Below are 24,348 nucleotides of genomic sequence, written 5' to 3' on the forward strand. Positions count from 1 at the left end.
TCATTTGCTGGCAGTATTGTATTCTGTGTCCCCCCCCCCCCCAAAAAAATGCATACCAGACCCCCTAAACCACTTAAGCCCCGGACCTTTAGGCAGCTAAATGCCCCAGGCCACTTTTTGCGATTCGGCACTGCGTCGCTTTAACCGACAATTGCGCGGTTGTGCGACGTGGCTCCCAAACAAAATCGGCGTCCTTTTTTTCCCACAAATAGAGCTTTCTTTTGGTGGTATTTGATCACCTCTGCGGTTTTTATTTTTTGCGCTATAAACAAAAATAGAGCGACAATTTAAAAAAAAAAAAACAATATTTTTTACTTTTTGCTGTAATAAATATCCCCCAAAAATATATATATATAAAAAAATTTCCTCAAATCGCAATAAGCGTTTATCGGTTGGTTTGCGCAAAATTTATAGCGTTTACAAAATAGGGGATAGTTTTATTGCATTTTTATAAAAAAAAATTTTTTAATGGCGGCGATCAGCGATTTTTTTCGTGACTGCGACATTATGGCGGACACTTCAGACAATTTTGACACATTTTTGGGACCATTGTCATTTTCACAGCGAATGCATTTAAAATACATTGGCCCAGATTCAAGAGGCAAATTGCGCCTGTGTATCCATAGTTACACAGCGCAATTGCTTACTTGCCCCGGCGTAACGAATGCTCCTGATTCAGGAACCTCGTTACGCCGACTGCAGCCTAAGATATGCGCGGCATAAGGCTCTTATGCCCGCATATCTTAGGCTGCATTCTTGCGATGGTCGCTAGGTGGCGTTCCCGTTGTGCTCAGCGTAGAGTATGCAAATTGCATACTAACGCCGATTCACAACGTTACGCGAGCCCTGCGTACGCAGTTTACGTTGTTTCCGTACGGCGGTTTTCGCGTAAGGCTGCCCCTGCTATTAGCAGGGGCAGCCAATGTTACGTATACCCGTCGTTCCCGCGTCGCGAAATTTCAAATTTACGTAGTTTGCGTAAGTGAATCGTAAATGGCGCTGGACGCCATTCACGTTCACTTTGAAGCAAATGACGTCCTTGCGACATCATTTGCCGCAATGCACGTCGGGAAAGTTTCCTGACGGAGCATGCGCTCTACGCTCGGCGTGGGAACGCGCTTAATTTAAATGATTCCCGCTCCCTACGGGATCATTTAAATTGCGCGCGCTTACGCCGGGCATTTTGCCGGCGCGCCCACTCAATTTACGGAGCTACTGCTCCGTGAATCAAGGGCAGCGCAGTAAATTTGCGGGGGGAACGCAGGGCAAAAACGTTGCCCTGCGCCTCCGTAAAAAAAGCGAAAATCTACCTGAATCCAGCCCATTGTTTATTGTGAAAATGGCAATTGCAGTTTGGGAGTTAACCACAAGGGGGCGCTGATGGGGTTATGTGTGACCTCATGTGTGTTTACAACTGTAGGGGGTGTGGCTGTAGGTGTGACGTCATCGATTCTGATTCCCTATATAAGGGATCACACGGTCGATGACGGCGCCACAGTGAAGAACGGGGAAGCTGCGTTTACACACGGCTCTCCCTGTTCTTCAGCTCCGGGGACCGATCGTGGGACTCCAGCAGCGATCGGGTCCGCGAGTCCTGCGGTCACGGAGCTTCAGACCGGGTCGCGTTCACGTGCGCGCGACCCCACGGCTGGGCTTAAAGGGCAACGTACAGGTACGTTGATGTGCCCAGCCGTGCCATTCTGCCGACGTATATCGGCGTGAAGGGGTCCTTAAGTGGTTAAGTCTGGTTTGGATCATTATGCAAAAACAAGTGGGGTTCACTACAGTAAGAAATGAAGGGTCTGTCATTCTTCTCATAGGGGTATTTTATATGATAGAGACAGAATATCAACCAAATATCCAGAGAGATCACATGATACAAATGTTATACATGGAGGAAAATAAGGATTTGACCCCCTTAGTGGTTGGGGGAGGTTCCTTAGTAGAGGACATTCCTTACACTAGTGTAGGTAGACGGGAACGGTCCATGGTTCATGACTGGGGACCATGAAGCAAAATAAGGAAAAGAGTTTCTCCCCCCCCACTCACCGCCCCTGTCACCACTATCACCGTCCCTGTCACCACTATCACTGCCTCTGTCACCACTATCACCGCCCCTGTCACCACTATCACCACCCCTGTCACCACTATCACCGCCCCTGTCACCACTATCACCGCCCCTGTCACCACTATCACCACCCCTGTCACCACTATCACCACCCCTGTCACCACTATCACCGCCCCTGTCACCACTATCACCGTCCCTGTCACCACTATCACTGCCTCTGTCACCACTATCACCGCCCCTGTCACCACTATCACCGCCCCTCTCACCACTATCACCGCCCCTCTCATCACTATCACCGCCCCTGTCACCACTATCACCACCCCTATCACCACTATCACCACCCCTATCACCACTATCACCACCCCTGTCACCACTATCACCGCCCCTGTCACCACTATCACCGCCCCTGTCACCACTATCACCACCCCTGTCACCACTATCACCACCCCTGTCACCACTATCACCGCCCCTGTCCCCGCTATCACCGCCCCTGTCACCACTATCACCGTCCCTGTCACCACTATCACTGCCTCTGTCACCACTATCACCGCCCCTGTCACCACTATCACCACCCCTGTCACCACTATCACCACCCCTGTCACCACTATCACCGCCCCTGTCACCACTATCACCACCCCTGTCACCACTATCACCGCCCTTGTCACCACTATCACCACCCCTGTCACCACTATCACCACCCCTGTCACCACTATCACCGCCCCTGTCACCACTATCACCGCCCCTGTCACCACTATCACCACCCCTGTCACCACTATCACCGCCCCTGTCACCACTATCACCACCCCTGTCACCACTATCACCACCCCTGTCACCACTATCACCGCCCCTGTCACCACTATCACCACCCCTGTCACCACTATCACCACCCCTGTCACCACTATCACCACCCCTGTCACCACTATCACCGCCCCTGTCCCCGCTATCACCGACCCTGTCACCACTATCACTGCCCCTGTCACCACTATCACCGCCCCTGTCACCACTATCACTGCCCCTGTCACCACTATCACCACCCCTGTCACCACTATCACCACCCCTGTCACCACTATCACCGCCCCTGTCCCCGCTATCACCACCCCTGTCACCACTATCACCGCCCCTGTCACCACTATCACCACCCCTGTCACCACTATCACCACCCCTGTCCCCGCTATCACCGCCCCTGTCACCACTATCACTGCCCCTGTCACCACTATCACCACCCCTGTCACCACTATCACCGCCCCTGTCACCACTATCACCACCCCTGTCACCACTATCACCGCCCCTGTCACCACTATCACCGTCCCTGTCACCACTATCACCGTCCCTGTCACCACTATCACTGCCTCTGTCACCACTATCACCACCCCTGTCACCACTATCACCGCCCCTGTCCTCACTATCACCGCCCCTGTCACCACTATCACCACCCCTGTCACCACTATCACCACCCCTGTCACCACTATCACCGCCCTTGTCACCACTATCACCACCCCTGTCACCACTATCACCACCCCTGTCACCACTATCACCGCCCCTGTCACCACTATCACCGCCCCTGTCACCACTATCACCGCCCCTGTCATCATTATCACCGCCCCTGTCACCACTATCACCGTCCCTGTCACCACTATCACCGCCCCTGTCACCACTATCACCGCCCCTGTCACCACTATCACCACCCCTGTCACCACTATCACCACCCCTGTCACCACTATCACCGCCCTTGTCCTTACTATCACCGCCCCTGTCACCACTATCACCGCCCCTGTCATCACTATCACCACCCCTGTCCTCACTATCACCACCCCTGTCACCACTATCACCGCCCCTGTCCCCACTATGACCTCCCCTGTCACCACTATCACCGCCCCTGTCACCACTATCACCACCCCTGTCACCACTATCACCGCCCCTGTCACCACTATCACCGCCCCTGTCACCACTATCACCGCCCCTGTCACCACTATCACCGCCCCTGTCACCACTATCACCTCCCCTGTCACCACTATCACCGCCCCTGTCACCACTATCACCGCCCCTGTCACCACTATCACCTCCCCTGTCACCACTATCACCACCCCTGTCACCACTATCACCACCCCTGTCCCCACTATGACCTCCCCTGTCACCACTATCACCGCCCCTGTCACCACTATCACCACCCCTGTCCTCACTATCACCACCCCTGTCACCACTATCACCGCCCCTGTCCCCACTATGACCTCCCCTGTCACCACTATCACCGCCCCTGTCACCACTATCACCTCCCCTGTCACCACTATCACCGCCCCTGTCACCACTATCACCACCCCTGTCACCACTATCACCGCCCCTGTCCCCGCTATCACCGCCCCTGTCACCACTATCACTGCCCCTGTCACCACTATCACCGCCCCTGTCACCACTATCACTGCCCCTGTCACCACTATCACCACCCCTGTCACCACTATCACCACCCCTGTCACCACTATCACCGCCCCTGTCCCCGCTATCACCACCCCTGTCACCACTATCACCGCCCCTGTCACCACTATCACCACCCCTGTCCTCACTATCACCGCTTCTGTCACCACTATCACCGCCCCTGTCACCACTATCACCACCCCTGTCACCACTATCACCACCCCTGTCCCCGCTATCACCGCCCCTGTCACCACTATCACCACCCCTGTCCCCGCTATCACCACCCCTGTCACCACTATCACCGCCCCTGTCCTCACTATCACCGCCCCTGTCACCACTATCACCGCCCCTGTCACCACTATCACCATCCCTGTCACCACTATCACTGCCTCTGTCACCACTATCACTGCCCCTGTCACCACTATCACCACCCCTGTCACCACTATCACCGCCCCTGTCCTCACTATCACCGCCCCTGTCACCACTATCACCGCCCCTGTCCTCACTATCACCGCCCCTGTCACCACTATCACCGCCCCTGTCACCACTATCACCGTCCCTGTCACCACTATCACCGCCCCTGTCACCACTATCACCACCCTTGTCCTCATTATCACCACCCCTGTCACCACTATCACCGCCCCTGTCACCACTATCACCGTCCCTGTCACCACTATCACCACCCCTGTCACCACTATCACCGCCCCTGTCACCACTATCACCACCCCTGTCACCACTATCACCACCCCTGTCACCACTATCACCGCCCCTGTCACCACTATCACCACCCCTGTCACCACTATCACCGCCCCTGTCACCACTATCACCACCCCTGTCACCACTATCACCACCCCTGTCACCGCTATCACCGCCCCTGTCCCCGCTATCACCGCCCCTGTCACCACTATCACTGCCCCTGTCACCACTATCACCTCCCCTGTCACCACTATCACCACCCCTGTCACCACTATCACCACCCCTGTCCCCACTATGACCTCCCCTGTCACCACTATCACCGCCCCTGTCACCACTATCACCACCCCTGTCCTCACTATCACCACCCCTGTCACCACTATCACCGCCCCTGTCCCCACTATGACCTCCCCTGTCACCACTATCACCGCCCCTGTCACCACTATCACCACCCCTGTCACCACTATCACCGCCACTGTCACCACTATCACCTCCCCTGTCACCACTATCACCACCCCTGTCCTCACTATCACCGCCCCTGTCACCACTATCACCTCCCCTGTCACCACTATCACTGCCTCTGTCACCACTATCACCACCCCTGTCACCACTATCACCACCCCTGTCACCACTATCACCACCCCTGTCACCACTATCACCGCCCCTGTCACCACTATCACCACCCCTGTCACCACTATCACCACCCCTGTCACCACTATCACCGCCCCTGTCACCACTATCACCACCCCTGTCACCACTATCACCACCCCTGTCACCACTATCACCGCCCCTGTCCCCGCTATCACCGCCCCTGTCACCACTATCACTGCCCCTGTCACCACTATCACCGCCCCTGTCACCACTATCACTGCCCCTGTCACCACTATCACCACCCCTGTCACCACTATCACCACCCCTGTCACCACTATCACCGCCCCTGTCCCCGCTATCACCACCCCTGTCACCACTATCACCGCCCCTGTCACCACTATCACCACCCCTGTCCTCACTATCACCGCTTCTGTCACCACTATCACCGCCCCTGTCACCACTATCACCACCCCTGTCACCACTATCACCACCCCTGTCCCCGCTATCACCGCCCCTGTCACCACTATCACCACCCCTGTCCCCGCTATCACCACCCCTGTCACCACTATCACCGCCCCTGTCCTCACTATCACCGCCCCTGTCACCACTATCACCGCCCCTGTCACCACTATCACCGTCCCTGTCACCACTATCACTGCCTCTGTCACCACTATCACTGCCCCTGTCACCACTATCACCACCCCTGTCACCACTATCACCGCCCCTGTCCTCACTATCACCGCCCCTGTCACCACTATCACCGCCCCTGTCCTCACTATCACCGCCCCTGTCACCACTATCACCGCCCCTGTCACCACTATCACCGCCCCTGTCACCACTATCACCGTCCCTGTCACCACTATCACCGCCCCTGTCACCACTATCACCACCCTTGTCCTCATTATCACCACCCCTGTCACCACTATCACCGCCCCTGTCACCACTATCACCGTCCCTGTCACCACTATCACCACCCCTGTCACCACTATCACCGCCCCTGTCACCACTATCACCACCCCTGTCACCACTATCACCGCCCCTGTCACCACTATCACCGCCCCTGTCACCACTATCACCACCCCTGTCACCACTATCACCGCCCCTGTCACCACTATCACCACCCCTGTCACCACTATCACCACCCCTGTCACCACTATCACCGCCCCTGTCCCCGCTATCACCGCCCCTGTCACCACTATCACTGCCCCTGTCACCACTATCACCGCCCCTGTCACCACTATCACTGCCCCTGTCACCACTATCATCACCCCTGTCACCACTATCACCACCCCTGTCACCACTATCACCGCCCCTGTCCCCGCTATCACCACCCCTGTCACCACTATCACCGCCCCTGTCACCACTATCACCACCCCTGTCCTCACTATCACCGCCCCTGTCACCACTATCACCGCCCCTGTCACCACTATCACCACCCCTGTCCCCGCTATCACCGCCCCTGTCACCACTATCACCGCCCCTGTCACCACTATCACGGCCCCTGTCACCACTATCACCACCCCTGTCACCACTATCACCGCCCCTGTCACCACTATCACCGCCCCTGTCACCACTATCACCGCCCCTGTCACCACTATCACCGTCCCTGTCACCACTATCACCGTCCCTGTCACCACTATCACTGCCTCTGTCACCACTATCACCACCCCTGTCACCACTATCACCGCCCCTGTCACCACTATCACCGTCCCTGTCACCACTATCACCGTCCCTGTCACCACTATCACTGCCTCTGTCACCACTATCACTGCCCCTGTCACCACTATCACTGCCCCTGTCACCACTATCACCACCCCTGTCACCACTATCACCGCCCCTGTCCCCGCTATCACCGCCCCTGTCACCACTATCACCGCCCCTGTCACCACTATCACCGCCCCTGTCACCACTATCACCGCCCCTGTCACCACTATCACCGCCCCTGTCACCACTACCACCGCCCCTGTCACCACTATCACCGCCCCTGTCACCACTATCACCACCCCTGTCACCACTATCACCACCCCTGTCACCACTATCACCGCCCCTGTCCCCGCTATCACCGCCCCTGTCACCACTATCACTGCCCCTGTCACCACTATCACCGCCCCTGTCACCACTATCACTGCCCCTGTCACCACTATCACCACCCCTGTCACCACTATCACCACCCCTGTCACCACTATCACCGCCCCTGTCCCCGCTATCACCACCCCTGTCACCACTATCACCGCCCCTGTCACCACTATCACCACCCCTGTCCTCACTATCACCGCCCCTGTCACCACTATCACCGCCCCTGTCACCACTATCACCACCCCTGTCCCCGCTATCACCGCCCCTGTCACCACTATCACTGCCCCTGTCACCACTATCACCACCCCTGTCACCACTATCACCGCCCCTGTCACCACTATCACCACCCCTGTCACCACTATCACCGCCCCTGTCACCACTATCACCGTCCCTGTCACCACTATCACCACCCCTGTCACCACTATCACCACCCCTGTCACCACTATCACCACCCCTGTCACCACTATCACCACCCCTGTCACCACTATCACCGCCCCTGTCACCACTATCACCGTCCCTGTCACCACTATCACCGCCCCTGTCACCACTATCACCACCCTTGTCCTCACTATCACCACCCCTGTCACCACTATCACCGCCCCTGTCACCACTATCACCGTCCCTGTCACCACTACCACCGCCCCTGTCACCACTATCACTGCCCCTGTCACCACTATCACCGCCCCTGTCACCACTATCACCGTCCCTGTCACCACTACCACCGCCCCTGTCACCACTATCACGTAGAGCCTTATGCCACGCAGATTTTAGGCTGCAGCCGGCGTAACGAGTTCTCTGAATCAGGAGAACTCGTTACGCCGGCGCAAGTCAGCAATTGCGCTGCGTAACTATGGTTACGCAGGCGCAATTGCTTACTGAATCTGGGCCACAGATTTTTACATACTGTCCCTGGTTTTACTGAGCCTGGCAACCCTGATGGGGCCCCCTAGTGGCATGGGGCCCGAGTGCCTCAATGGTCAGTCCGCCCCTGACACCCTCCCAGATTTATCGAGCCGCGCTGTAGCCGTCATTTGGCTATAGCGCGTTTGTTAAGTGGTTAATGGACGGGCCGCCCCTGATGAGACCCCAAATCTCTCGTTTGGCTTCCAATGCAGCTGATCAGACACAGATCTCAGTAAATCCCCTGCAACCCGAGGTTGTCCATAGATGTCTACCTGTCAGCTAGTGGTTAAAAAAAAAAAACTAATGCAGCCAGAACATCCAGTGATTGGTGAGCTGCAATATATGAGATTTTTGGGGTTTAGTACGGCTTTAATGATAACGACTAGTTAGGCCCCTCCGTTGATCCCCGCTGAGCCGGCGGATGACAGGGCGGTCCCCGCGCACCGTATGTCCGTGTTCACCCAATCCAATCCGCCAGACGGATGGAAAAGTAGTTTTTTCCTCCGTCACACTTTGGCGGATCGGAGCGGGTCGGATGTCAGCGGGCGTGTCACCGCTGACATCTCCGGCTCCATAGAGGAGTAGTGTTGCTCACGAATATTCGTATTGCGAATATTCGGCTCGAATATGGCATATTCGAGTATTCGCGAATATCTCGAATTTTGCGGTGAATATTCGCTATTCCGAATATTCGGATTTTTTCAATTTTATTTTTAGAACAGATCACATCCTAGTGATCTCCATCGACGTCTAAAAGCATTGCTGGTATCATTAGAGACCTTGGGCCGAGTAGCTGAAGCGATCATTTTATATTGCCGAATATTCGCAATGCGAATATTCGGCAATAGGAATATTGCGCGATTATTTTCTCCGCCCTTCTTTTACATCAGAGCCAATCAGAGTTCTCCTACCGCAGTTGTCGAAATTCCGCAATCAATTTCGCATTTTGCGAAATTTCGATAAAATATCACGAATATTCTGAGCCAATCAGAGGGCTCCTACCGCAGTTGTCGAAATTCTGCAATAAATATTGCATTTGCATTTTGCGAAATTTCGATAAAATATCACGAATATTCTGAGCCAATCAGAGGGCTCCTACCGCAGTTGACGAAATTCCGCAATAAATATCGCATTCGCATTTTGCGAAATTTCGATAAAATATCACGAATATTCTGAGCCAATCAGAGGGCTCCTACCGCAGTTGTCGAAATTCCGCAATAAATATCGCATTCGCATTTTGAGAAATTTCGATAAAATATCACGAATATTCTGAGCCAATCAGAGTGCTCCTACCGCAGTTGTCGAAATTCCGCAATAAATATCGCATTCGCATTTTGAGAAATTTCGATAAAATATCACGAATATTCTGAGCCAATCAAAGGGCTCCTACCGCAGTTGACGAAATTCCGCAATAAATATCGCATTCGCATTTTGCGAAATTTCGATAAAATATCACGAATATTCTGAGCCAATCAGAGGGCTCCTACCGCAGTTGTCGAAATTTCGCAATTATTTTCGCATTCGCAATAGCGAAATTTTGCAAACATTTCATTTCGATAAAATATCACGAATATTCGAATTTAGCGAATATTTCTCGAATATTCGGCTATATATTCGTGATATATCGCGAAATCGAATATGGCGTATTCTGCTCAACACTATAGAGGAGCACGGAGCGCCCGTTCAGGTCCGCAAAAAAAACTGACAGGTGGGCCTGAACGGGGGCCGCCCGTGTGAAAGAGCCCTAACTTTGTTACCATGACACAATTTACTGCGAGATTATCATTTATCAGAAGAGCTCCAGTGTGATGGATGAGGTCTGAAGAACCACAAACCATGTGTGGAGAATGGGGGTGGGGGGTGTGGAGAATGGGGGGGGGGTGGGGAGAATGGGGGGGGTGCTAAACACAAGGTCACCCTCAATTACTCCAAAATTCACAAGGAGGTCAGAAGGCGGTCAGATCTACATCTCCCGACTGTGCGAAGTGGTCACGATAGTCATCAAATTTGGTAAAATCAGTCAAACTCTGAGAAATGCTGAGGCGTCGTGGACCTTATGTAACCCGGGGGGGGGGGGGGGGCTGCATAGAACTTCTAAAGAGTCCCTGTCATTTATGGTCACATCATAAATGGTTCCTGGGTGCAGGAAGACTTTTCTGTGACCTACAGCTATTAATAACTGACCACACTAATAAGGAGAGCACAGCATGGTCAGTTCTCTAGCTGTGCTAGGAATTCAGCCTGCTCCCCTCCAATTGTCCTGACACGCTTACCCCCTGCACAGCCATTCCCTGGGAATTTCAGTGTTCTGTTGTTTCTCCTCCCCCAGCTCTTATGCAGCTGAGGACAGAGGGAACGTTATTGTTTATAAAAAAGGGAAAAAGGTATTTATAAAAAAAAATGATATTGGTAAATAAATGTTTTGCCTTTCATTTCTATTTTAAACTGAATGGGTTACAAGGTGATCATTTCCAATGGGGTAGATTCAGAAAGCAATTGCGTTTGCGTATCCATAGATACGCAGCGCAATTGCTTAGTTGCGCCGGTGTAACGAATTTTCCTGATTCAGGAACCTCGATACGCCGACTGCAGCCTAAGATTTGACTGGCATAAGGCTCTTATGCCGTCATATCTAGGCTGCATTCTTGCGATGGCCGCTAGGTGGCGTTCCCGTAGTGGTCAGCGTAGAGTATGCAAATTGCATACTCACGCCGATTCACAAACGTACGCGCACCCGGCGTTCGCATTTTACGACGTTTGCGTTCGGCGGTTTCTGCGTAAGGCTGCTCATGCTATTAGCAGGAGCAGCCAATGCTACGTATACCCGCCGTTCCCGCGTCGCGATTTTTGAAAATTACGTCGTTTGCGTAAGTGAATTGTGAATGGCGCTGGACGCCATTTCCGTTCACGTTGAATCAAATGACGCCCTTGCAACGTCATTTACCGCAATGCACGTCGGGAAAGTTTCCTGATGGAGCATGCGCACTATGTTCGGCGCGGGAACGCGCCTAATTTAAATGATCCCCGCGCAAATTACGGAGCTACTGCTTCGTGAATGAAGCGTAGCGCAAGTAATTTACGGAGGCGTAGCCTTAAAACGGTACGCTGCGCCTCCGTAAGAGTGCGCAGCCCTACCTAAATCTACCCCAATGACTTTAACCACTTCCCGCCTGGCCTATAGCAGAATTTTTCTCACTTGCGTCTGACAGACAGGAGTAGAGGAGAGCCAATCGGCTGTTCTCCTGACAGGGGGGGTCTGTGCTGATTGTTTATCAGCACAGACTCCCCTCAGATAGAGAGATACAAAGTAACATTGTTTATAAACATTGATCAGATGAGAGATAGAGAGATACAAAGTAACATTGTTTATAAACATTGATCAGACTGGAGATAGAGAGATACAAAGTAACATTGTTTATAAACATTGATCAGACGGGAGATAGAGAGATACAAAGTAACATTGTTTATAAACATTGATCAGACGGGAGATAGAGAGATACAAAGTGACATTGTTTATAAACATTGATCAGACGGGAGATAGAGAGATACAAAGTAACATTGTTTATAAACATTGATCAGACAGGAGATAGAGAGATACAAAGTAACATTGTTTATAAACATTGATCAGACGGGAGATAGAGAGATACAAAGTAACATTGTTTATAAACATTGATCAGACAGGAGATAGAGATACAAAGTAACATTGTTTATAAACATTGATCAGACAGGAGATGGAGAGATACAAAGTAACATTGTTTATAAACATTGATCAGACAGGAGATAGAGATACAAAGTAACATTGTTTATAAACATTGATCAGACAGGAGATAGAGAGATACAAAGTAACATTGTTTATAAACATTGATCAGACGGGAGGTAGAGAGATACAAAGTAACATTGTTTATAAACATTGATCAGACGGGAGATAGAGAGATACAAAGTAACATTGTTTATAAACATTGATCAGACGGGAGATAGAGAGATACAAAGTAACATTGTTTATAAACATTGATCAGACAGGAGATAGAGATACAAAGTAACATTGTTTATAAACATTGATCAGACGGGAGGTAGAGAGATACAAAGTAACATTGTTTATAAACATTGATCAGACGGGAGATAGAGAGATACAAAGTAACATTGTTTATAAACATTGATCAGACTGGAGATAGAGAGATACAAAGTAACATTGTTTATAAACATTGATCAGACGGGAGATAGAGAGATACAAAGTAACATTGTTTATAAACATTGATCAGACGGGAGATAGAGAGATACAAAGTAACATTGTTTATAAACATTGATCAGACAGGAGAGAGAGATACAAAGTAACATTGTTTATAAACATTGATCAGACGGGAGATAGAGATACAAAGTAACATTGTTTATAAACATTGATCAGACGGGAGATAGAGAGATACAAAGTAACATTGTTTATAAACATTGATCAGACGGGAGATAGAGATACAAAGTAACATTGTTTATAAACATCGATCAGACGAGAGATACAAAGTAACATTGTTTATAAACATTGATCAGATGAGAGATAGAGAGATACAAAGTAACATTGTTTATAAACATTGATCAGACGGGAGATAGAGAGATACAAAGTAACATTGTTTATAAACATTGATCAGACGGGAGATAGAGATACAAAGTAACATTGTTTATAAACATCGATCAGACGAGAGATACAAAGTAACATTGTTTATAAACATTGATCAGACAGGAGATAGAGAGATACAAAGTAACATTGTTTATAAACATTGATCAGACGGGAGATAGAGAGATACAAAGTAACATTGTTTATAAACATTGATCAGACAGGAGATAGAGATACAAAGTAACATTGTTTATAAACATTGATCAGACGGGAGGTAGAGAGATACAAAGTAACATTGTTTATAAACATTGATCAGACGGGAGATAGAGAGATACAAAGTAACATTGTTTATAAACATTGATCAGACTGGAGATAGAGAGATACAAAGTAACATTGTTTATAAACATTGATCAGACGGGAGATAGAGAGATACAAAGTAACATTGTTTATAAACATTGATCAGACGGGAGATAGAGAGATACAAAGTAACATTGTTTATAAACATTGATCAGACAGGAGAGAGAGATACAAAGTAACATTGTTTATAAACATTGATCAGACGGGAGATAGAGATACAAAGTAACATTGTTTATAAACATTGATCAGACGGGAGATAGAGAGATACAAAGTAACATTGTTTATAAACATTGATCAGACGGGAGGTAGAGAGATACAAAGTAACATTGTTTATAAACATTGATCAGACGGGAGATAGAGAGATACAAAGTAACATTGTTTATAAACATTGATCAGACAGGAGAGAGAGAGATACAAAGTAACATTGTTTATAAACATTGATCAGACAGGAGATAGAGAGATACAAAGTAACATTGTTTATAAACATTGATCAGACGGGAGAGAGAGATACAAAGTAACATTGTTTATAAACATTGATCAGACGGGAGATAGAGAGATACAAAGTAACATTGTTTATAAACATTGATCAGACGGGAGATAGAGAGATACAAAGTAACATTGTTTATAAACATTGATCAGACAGGAGATAGAGAGATACAAAGTAACATTGTTTATAAACATTGATCAGACAGGAGATAGAGAGATACAAAGTAACATTGTTTATAAACATTGATTAGACGGGAGATAGAGAGATACAAAGTAACATTGTTTATAAACATTGATTAGACGGGAGATAGAGAGATACAAAGTAACATTGTTTATAAACATTGATCAGACGGGAGATAGAGAGATACAAAGTAACATTGTTTATAAACATTGATCAGACGGGAGATAGAGAGATACAAAGTAACATTGTTTATAAACATTGATCAGACAGGAGATAGAGATACAAAGTAACATTGTTTATAAACATTGATCAGACGGGAGATAGAGAGATACAAAGTAACATTGTTTATAAACATTGATCAGACAGGAGATAGAGATACAAAGTAACATTGTTTATAAACATTGATCAGACGGGAGATAGAGAGATACAAAGTAACATTGTTTATAAACATTGATCAGACAGGAGATAGAGATACAAAGTAACATTGTTTATAAACATTGATCAGACGGGAGGTAGAGAGATACAAAGTAACATTGTTTATAAACATTGATCAGACGGGAGATAGAGATACAAAGTAACATTGTTTATAAACATCGATCAGACGAGAGATACAAAGTAACATTGTTTATAAACATTGATCAGACGGGAGATAGAGATATACAAAGTAACATTGTTTATAAACATTGATCAGACAGGAGATAGAGATACAAAGTAACATTGTTTATAAACATTGATCAGACGGGAGATAGAGAGATACAAAGTAACATTGTTTATAAACATTGATCAGACGGGAGATAGAGAGATACAAAGTAACATTGTTTATAAACATTGATCAGACGGGAGAGATAGAGATACAAAGTAACATTGTTTATAAACATTGATCAGACAGGAGATAGAGATACAAAGTAACATTGTTTATAAACATTGATCAGACGGGAGGTAGAGAGATACAAAGTAACATTGTTTATAAACATTGATCAGACGGGAGATAGAGAGATACAAAGTAACATTGTTTATAAACATTGATCAGACGGGAGAGAGAGAGATACAAAGTAACATTGTTTATAAACATTGATCAGACGGGAGATAGAGATACAAAGTAACATTGTTTATAAACATTGATCAGACGGGAGAGAGAGATACAAAGTAACATTGTTTATAAACATTGATCAGACGGGAGATAGAGATACAAAGTAACATTGTTTATAAACATTGATCAGACGGGAGATAGAGATACAAAGTAACATTGTTTATAAACATCGATCAGACGAGAGATACAAAGTAACATTGTTTATAAACATTGATCAGACGGGAGATAGAGAGATACAAAGTAACATTGTTTATAAACATTGATCAGACGGGAGAGAGAGAGATACAAAGTAACATTGTTTATAAACATTGATCAGACGGGAGATAGAGAGATACAAAGTAACATTGTTTATAAACATTGATCAGACGGGAGAGAGAGAGATACAAAGTAACATTGTTTATAAACATTGATCAGACGGGAGATAGAGATACAAAGTAACATTGTTTATAAACATCGATCAGACGAGAGATACAAAGTAACATTGTTTATAAACATTGATCAGACGGGAGATAGAGATACAAAGTAACATTGTTTATAAACATCGATCAGACGAGAGATACAAAGTAACATTGTTTATAAACATTGATCAGACAGGAGATGGAGAGATTTCTCTCTCTCTCTCTCTCTCTCTCACTTTCTTTCTTTCTTTCTCTCTCTCTCTTTCTCTCTCTCTTTTTCTCTCATAGCAATACTCATGTACATAAGTTCTGTGTATTCTTCTTGTCTTGTAAAAAGATTATACAAATAGTATAAATAACACAGCGCTACTTAAATGAACATACAAATGGCAGCCAACACCGCAGAATAGATCAATTCTGCAAAACAAACAATATAAACAAAAAAAGTGTAGCGCTAAATATATGTGAAAGAATTGGATATAGTAGTTCTATATCCAATAACATGTAGCAATAGATGTGAATGTTGACAAATCCACAAATAAGTACACATTAAATAATAAAGTCTCTCATGTGTGGTAAAAAGTGATAAAGTTCAAAAAATTGGTGAGTGAATCAATCAATCAGGTGACTTGTCTCCGCAGGCATGAAGTGAAGTAAATCCACCACCGAAATAAATGGAGGCTTACCGGAATCAGTGGACCCAGAATAGGCTTATACCTAATGGGTCATACAGGCTTGTAAGTGATGGTATCCCATTCCTAAAGGAATCATAGGTGGCAAGCAAAGAGAAGAAATCCAATGCAGGCAAAGGTTGAACCAGAAGGAGGATTTGACTATAGGGATGGGGATGATGATCAATTGGATCGAAACGCGTCGGGGAACTGCTGACACTACTGCTTTTTGATTTTATGCCTGATATAACTGCTGAAAATGTGAGTGTAAATGATTTGTTTACTGCCAAGTAAAACTTTTTTTAATTGGATTTACACTATGTGCATCTTTGCTTTTTTCTCTATTCCTTCCCTTGAGCTGAGATTTTGAGCCACTCATATGGATCCAAGTCCCTGACTTCCAAAGCTGACCTATAGTCAAATCCTCCTTCTGGTTCAACCTTTGCCTGCATTGGATTTCTTCTCTTTGCTTGCCACCTATGATTCCTTTAGGAATGGGATACCATCACTTACAAGCCTGTATGACCCATTAGGTATAAGCCTATTCTGGGTCCACTGATTCCGGTGAGGCCCCATACACACGGGAGGATTTATCCGCGGATACGGTCCAGCGGACCGTTTCCGCGGATAAATCCTCTCGAGGATTTCAGCAGATTTTAATGCAATGGAGTGTACTCACCATCGCATTGAAATCCGCGCCGAAATCCTCTGGCGATGACGTGTCGCGCCGTCGCCGCGATTATGGATTTGGTGGACGGATGGATTTGGTGAGTCTGTACAGACCAGCGGATCCATCCGTTGGGATGGACTCCAGCAGATGGATATGTTGTGTATGTCAGCAAATATCCGATCTGCTGGAATCCATCCCAGGGGAGAAATATCCGCGGAAACAGATCCGCTGGAGTGTACACACCATAGGATCTATCCGCTGAAACCCATTTGCTGAGATTTATCTGCGGATGGATTCTATCGTGTGTACGGGGCCTAAGCCTCCATTCATTTCGGTGGTGGATTTACTTCACTTCATGCCTGCGGAGACAAGTCACCTGATTGATTGATTCACTCACCAATTTTTTGAACTTTATCACTTTTTACCACACATGAGAGACTTTATTATTTAATGTGTACTTATTTGTGGATTTGTCAACATTCACATCTATTGCTACATGTTATTGGATATAGAACTACTATATCCAATTCTTTCACAAATATTTAGCGCTACACTTTTTTTTGTTTATATTCTTCTTCTCTCCCCCGGTCATATTGCTCTCTGCACCCCCTCACCCCCCCCCCCCCCACCACTTGCTGTTGTCACCTTTCTTGTATTTCCTCTCTGCAGAGCGCAGGAAGTAGTTTGCCGTGTAGAAGGTTTGACACGTTTTTATTGTCTTCGCTTCGATTCCAGGAAGAGCGCACCGCAGCGCCGTGTATGTAGCATCACCTCGCAGCTGTGATATGTGTCACGGAGATCTCACCAACCTGCTAAGTAATATGTGAGTGTTTTCTCACAATGAGCTTCCCCTGACATGGCACTTACTGTATCTCACAAAAGTAAGTACACCCCTCACTCACATCTTTTCTTGTATCTTTTCATGTGACAACACTGAAGAAATGACACTTTGGGCCAGATTCAGATAGGTCAGCGAATCTTTAGATCCGCGTAACCTATCTGATTTACGTTACCCCGCCGCTATTTTTTGAAGCAAGTGCTTTATTCAGAAAGCACTTGCCTCTAAAGTTGCGCGTAAATCCCCCGGCGGAATTCAAATTCCGCGGCTAGGGGGCGTGTACGATTTAAATCAGGCGCGTCCCCGCGCCGATCGAACAGCGCATGCGCCGTCCGCAAATTTTCCCAGCGTGCATTGCTCCAAATGACGTCGCAAGGACGTCATTGGTTTCGACGTTAACGTAAATTACGTCCATCCGTATTCGCGAACGACTTACGCAAACAACGTAAAAAATTCAAAACTCGCCGCGGGAACGACGGCCATACTTAACATAGGATACGCCGCACTTACCCCTCCTATAGCAGGGGTAACTTTCCGCCGGAAAAATCAGAACGCAAACGACGTAAAAAAAAAGCGTCGGGCGGTCGTTCGTTTCTGAATCGGCGTAAATGCTCATTTGCATATCCGACGCGTAAAAGATATGGAAGCGCCACCTAGCGGCCGGCCTGGAATTGCAGCCTAAGATCCGACGGTGTAAGTCACTCACACCTGTCCGATCTTAGGGATATCTATGCGGAACCTGATTCTATGAATCAGTCGCATACATACGACGGCCGGACCCAGAGATACGACGGCGTATTAGGAGATACGCCGTCGTATCTTCTTTCTGGATCTGGCCCTTTGTATCTACAATGTTGTGTAGTGAGTGTACACAGGGGGGGAGGGGTTGTGTAGTGAGTGTACAGCTTGTGTAACAAATAACTCAACACACAGCCATTAATGTCTAAACCGCTGGCAACAAAAGTGAGGACACCCCAAGTGAAAATGTCCAAATTGGGCCCAATTCGCCATTGTTCCTCTCCGGTGTGATAAATTTGGTGTTATCGCTCTCACTCTCTCATACTGGTCACTGGAAGGACAACATGGCCCCTCATGGCAAAGATCTCTCTGAGGATCCGATATAAAGAATTGTGTCTCTACATAAAGATGGCCGAGGATATAAGAAGATCGCCAAGACCCTGAAACTGATCTGCAGCCCGGGGGGCGGGACCATCCAGCGGTATAACAGGACGGGTTCCCCCACCCGCCTCGCCATGGTCCTCCGAGGAAGTTGAGGTCACGTGATCAGCGTCATATCCAGAGGTTGTCTTTGGGAGATAGACGTATGAGTGCTGCCAGCATTGCTGCAGAGGGTGAAGGGGTGGGGGGAGGGGTCAGCCTGTCAGTGCTCAGACCATACGCCGCACACTGCATCAAATTGGTCCCCAGAAGGAAGCCTCTTCTAAAGATGAGGCACAAGAAAGAGCCGCAAACAGTTTGCTGAAGACAAGCAAACTAAGGACATGGATTACTGGAACCGTGTCCTGTGGTCTGATGAGACAAGATAAAGGTATTTGGTGTCAGATGGTGTCAGGCGTGTGTGGGGGGGGGGGGCCAGGTGAGGAGGACAAAGACAAGTGTGTCTTCCCTACAGTCAGGCATGGTGGGGGGAGGGTCATGGTCTGGGGCCGCATGAGTGCTGCCGGCACTGGGGGGCTACAGATCATTGAGGGGACCATGAATGCCGACATGTACTGTGACCTACTGAAGCAGAGTATGATCCCCTCCCTTCAGAGACTGGGCCGCAGGGTAGTATTCCAACATGTACTGTGACCTACTGAAGCAGAGCATGACCCCCTCCCTTCAGAGACTGGGCCGCAGGGTAGTATTCCAACATGTACTGTGACCTACTGAAGCAGAGCATGACCCCCTCCCTTCAGAGACTGGATCGCAGGGTAGTATTCCAACATGTACTGTGACATACTGAAGCGGAGCATGATCCCCTCCCTTCAGAGACTGGATCGCAGGGTAGTATTCCAACATGTACTGTGACCTACTGAAGCAGAGCATGATCCCCTCCCTTCAGAGACTGGGCCGCAGGGTAGTATTCCAACATGTACTGTGACCTACTGAAGCAGAGCATGACCCCCTCCCTTCAGAGACTGGGCCGCAGGGTAGTATTCCAACATGTACTGTGACCTACTGAAGCAGAGCATGATCTCCCTCCCTTCAGAGACTGAGTAGCAATCCTGGGGCCTCTCCTGCAGGCTTTTCCCAGGCAAGCATGGACCTTGTCGGGGGAGACGAAGGTGGAGGCTCCCCAGGGGCACTGAGGCAGTGGAGGGTGCTGGGCCAGAGTGTACGGTGGTGCCAACCCCTCCTCTTCGGCATGGCAGAAGTGCAGGTGGAGGTCGGCAGACACCGAGGGGTGGAGTGAGGGATGGATTGGATGATGGTGGAGGGTGAGGTGGGAAGGGGAAGGGAATGAGAGTAGTTGGTTCAGAATGCAAGGTGAATAATGTGGAAGTCGGGGGTGAATGATGTGGAAGTCGGGTGAATGATGTGGGGGAGGGGTGAATGATGTGGAAGTCGGGTGAATGATGTGGTGGGAGGGGTGAATGATGTGGGGGAGGGTGAATGATGTGGAAGTCGGGGTGAATGATGTGGAAGTCGGGGGTGAATGATGTGGAAGTTTGGGCCAATGATGTGGAAGTCGGGGTGAATGATGTTGAAGTCGTGGTGAATGATGTGGAAGTCAGAAAGGAAGTCGGAATGATGTGGAAGTTAGAGTGGAAGTCGGGGTGAATGATGTGGAAGTCGGGGTGGAAGTTGGGATGAATGATGTGGAAGTCGGGTGAATGATGTGAGGGGAGGGGTGAATGATGTGGAAGTCAGAAAGGAAGTCGGAATGATGTGGAAGTTAGAGTGGAAGTCGGGTGAATGATGTGGAAGTCGGGGTGGAAGTTGGGATGAATGATGTGGAAGTTGGGGTGAATAATGTGGAAGTTGGGGTGAATAATGTGGAAGTTGGGGTGAATGATGTGGAAGTCGGGGTGGAAGTTGGGGTGAATGATGTGGAAGTTGGGGTGAATAATGTGGAAGTCGAGCCAATGATGTGGAAGTCGGGGTGGAAGTCGGGTGAATGATGTGGAAGTTGGGGTGAATGATGTGGAAGTTGGGGTGAATGATGTGGAAGTCGGGGTGGAAGTTGGGTGAATGATGTGGAAGTCGGGGTGGAAGTTGGATGAATGATGTGGAAGTCGGGTGAATGATGTGGAAGTCAGGGTGGAAGTTGGGTGAATGATGTGGAAGTTAGGGTGAATGATGTGAAAGTCGGGGTGGAAGTTGGGGTCAATGATGTGGAAGTCGGGGTGGAAGTCGGGGTGAATGATGTGGAAGTTGGGGTGAATGATGTGGAAGTCGGGGTGGAAGTTGGGGTGAATGATGTGGAAGTCGGGGTGGAAGTTGGGGTGAATGATGTGGAAGTCGGGGTGGAAGTTGGGGTGAATGATGTCGAAGTCAGGTGGAAGTTGGGGTGAATGATGTGGAAGTTGGGATGAATGATGTGGAAGTCGGGTGAATGATGTGGAAGTCAGGGTGGAAGTTGGGTGAATGATGTGGAAGTCGGGGTGGAAGTTGGGGTGAATGATGTGGAAGTCGGGGTGGAAGTTGGGGTGAATGATGTGGAAGTCGGGGTGGATGATGTGGAAGTCGGGTTGGAAGTTGGGTGAATGATGTGGAAGTCGGGGTGAATGATGTGGAAGTTGGAGTGAAAGTTGGGGTGAATGATGTGGAAGTCGGGTGGAAGTTGGGGTGAATGATGTGGAAGTCGGGGTGGAAGTTGGGGTGAATGATGTGGAAGTTGGGGTGAATCATGTGGAAGTTGGGGTGAATCATGTGGAAGTTGGGGTGAATCATGTGGAAGTCGGGGTGGAAGTTGGGGTGAATGATGTGGAAGTCGGGTGAATGATGTGGAAGTCGGGGTGGAAGTTGGGGTGAATGATGTGGAAGTCGGGGTGGAAGTTGGGGTGAATGATGTGGAAGTCGGGGTGGAAGTTGGGGTGAATGATGTGGAAGTCGGGTTGGAAGTTGGGTGAATGATGTGGAAGTCGGGGTGAATGATGTGAAAGTCGGGGTGGAAGTTGGGTGAATGATGTGGAAGTCGGGTGGAAGTTGGGGTGAATGATGTGGAAGTCGGGGTGGAAGTTGGGGTGAATGATGTGGAAGTTGGGGTGAATCATGTGGAAGTTGGGGTGAATGATGTGGAAGTCGGGTGAATGATGTGGAAGTTGGGGTGGAAGTTGGGGTGAATGATGTGGAAGTCGGGGTGGAAGTTGGGGTGAATGATGTGGAAGTCGGGGTGGAAGTTGGGGTGAATGATGTGGAAGTCGGGGTGGAAGTTGGGGTGAATGATGTGGAAGTCGGGTTGGAAGTTGGGTGAATGATGTGGAAGTCGGGGTGAATGATGTGGAAGTCGGGGTTGAAGTTGGGTGAATGATGTGGAAGTCGGGTGGAAGTTGGGGTGAATGATGTGGAAGTTGGGGTGAATGATGTGGAAGTTGGGGTGAATCATGTGGAAGTTGGGGTGAATGTGGAAGTTGGGGTGAATGATGTGGAAGTTGGGGTGAATCATGTGGAAGTTGGGGTGAATGATGTGGAAGTTGGGGTGGAAGTTGGGGTGAATGATGTGGAAGTCGGGGTGGAAGTTGGGGTGAATCATGTGGAAGTCGGGGTGGAAGTTGGGGTGAATGATGTGGAAGTCGGGTTGGAAGTTGGGTGAATGATGTGGAAGTCGGGGTGAATGATGTGAAAGTCGGGGTGGAAGTTGGGTGAATGATGTGGAAGTCGGGTGGAAGTTGGGGTGAATGATGTGGAAGTCGGGGTGGAAGTTGGGGTGAATGATGTGGAAGTTGGGGTGAATCATGTGGAAGTTGGGGTGAATCATGTGGAAGTTGGGGTGAATGATGTGGAAATCGGGGTGGAAGTTGGGGTGAATGATGTGGAAGTCGGGTGAATGATGTGGAAGTTGGGGTGGAAGTTGGGGTGAATGATGTGGAAGTCGGGGTGGAAGTTGGGGTGAATGATGTGGAAGTCGGGGTGGAAGTTGGGGTGAATGATGTGGAAGTCGGGGTGGAAGTTGGGGTGAATGATGTGGAAGTCGGGTTGGAAGTTGGGTGAATGATGTGGAAGTCGGGGTGAATGATGTGGAAGTCGGGGTTGAAGTTGGGTGAATGATGTGGAAGTCGGGTGGAAGTTGGGGTGAATGATGTGGAAGTTGGGGTGAATGATGTGGAAGTTGGGGTGAATCATGTGGAAGTTGGGGTGAATGTGGAAGTTGGGGTGAATGATGTGGAAGTTGGGGTGAATCATGTGGAAGTTGGGGTGAATGATGTGGAAATCGGGGTGGAAGTTGGGGTGAATGATGTGGAAGTCGGGTGAATGATGTGGAAGTTGGGGTGAATGATGTGGAAGTTGGGGTGAATGATGTGGAAGTTGGGGTGAATGATGTGGAAATCGGGGTGGAAGTTGGGGTGAATGATGTGGAAGTCGGGTGAATGATGTGGAAGTCGGGGTGGAAGTTGGGGTGAATGATGTGGAAGTCGGGGTGGAAGTTGGGGTGAATGATGTGGAAGTCGGGGTGGAAGTTGGGGTGAATGATGTGGAAGTTGGGTGAATGATGTGGAAGTTGGGTGAATGATGTGGAAGTCGGGGTGGAAGTTGGGTGAATGATGTGGAAGTCGGGGTGGAAGTTGGGGTGAATGATGTGGAAGTTGGGGTGAATGATGTGGAAATCGGGGTGGAAGTTGGGGTGAATGATGTGGAAGTCGGGGTGGAAGTCGGGTGAATGATGTGGAAGTCGGGTGAATGATGTGGAAGTCGGGGTGGAAGTTGGGTGAATGTGGAAGTTGGGGTGAATGATGTGGAAGTTGGGGTGAATGATGTGGAAGTTGGAATGAATGATGTGGAAGTCGGGTGAATGATGTGGAAGTCGGGGTGAATGATGTGGAAGTCGGGGGTGAATGATGTGGAAGTTTGGGCCAATGATGTGGAAGTCGGGTGAATGATGTGGAAGTCGGGGTGAATGATGTTGAAGTCGTGGTGAATGATGTGGAAGTCAGAAAGGAAGTCGGAATGATGTGGAAGTTAGAGTGGAAGTCGGGGTGAATGATGTGGAAGTTGGGATGAATGATGTGGAAGTCGGGTGAATGATGTGAGGGGAGGGGTGAATGATGTGGAAGTCGGGGTGAATGATGTGGAAGTCAGAAAGGAAGTCGGAATGATGTGGAAGTTAGAGTGGAAGTCGGGGTGAATGATGTGGAAGTCGGGGTGGAAGT

The sequence above is a fragment of the Rana temporaria genome, assembly GCF_905171775.1.
Source record: "Rana temporaria chromosome 2 unlocalized genomic scaffold, aRanTem1.1 chr2j, whole genome shotgun sequence".
NCBI lineage: Eukaryota > Metazoa > Chordata > Amphibia > Anura > Ranidae > Rana > Rana temporaria.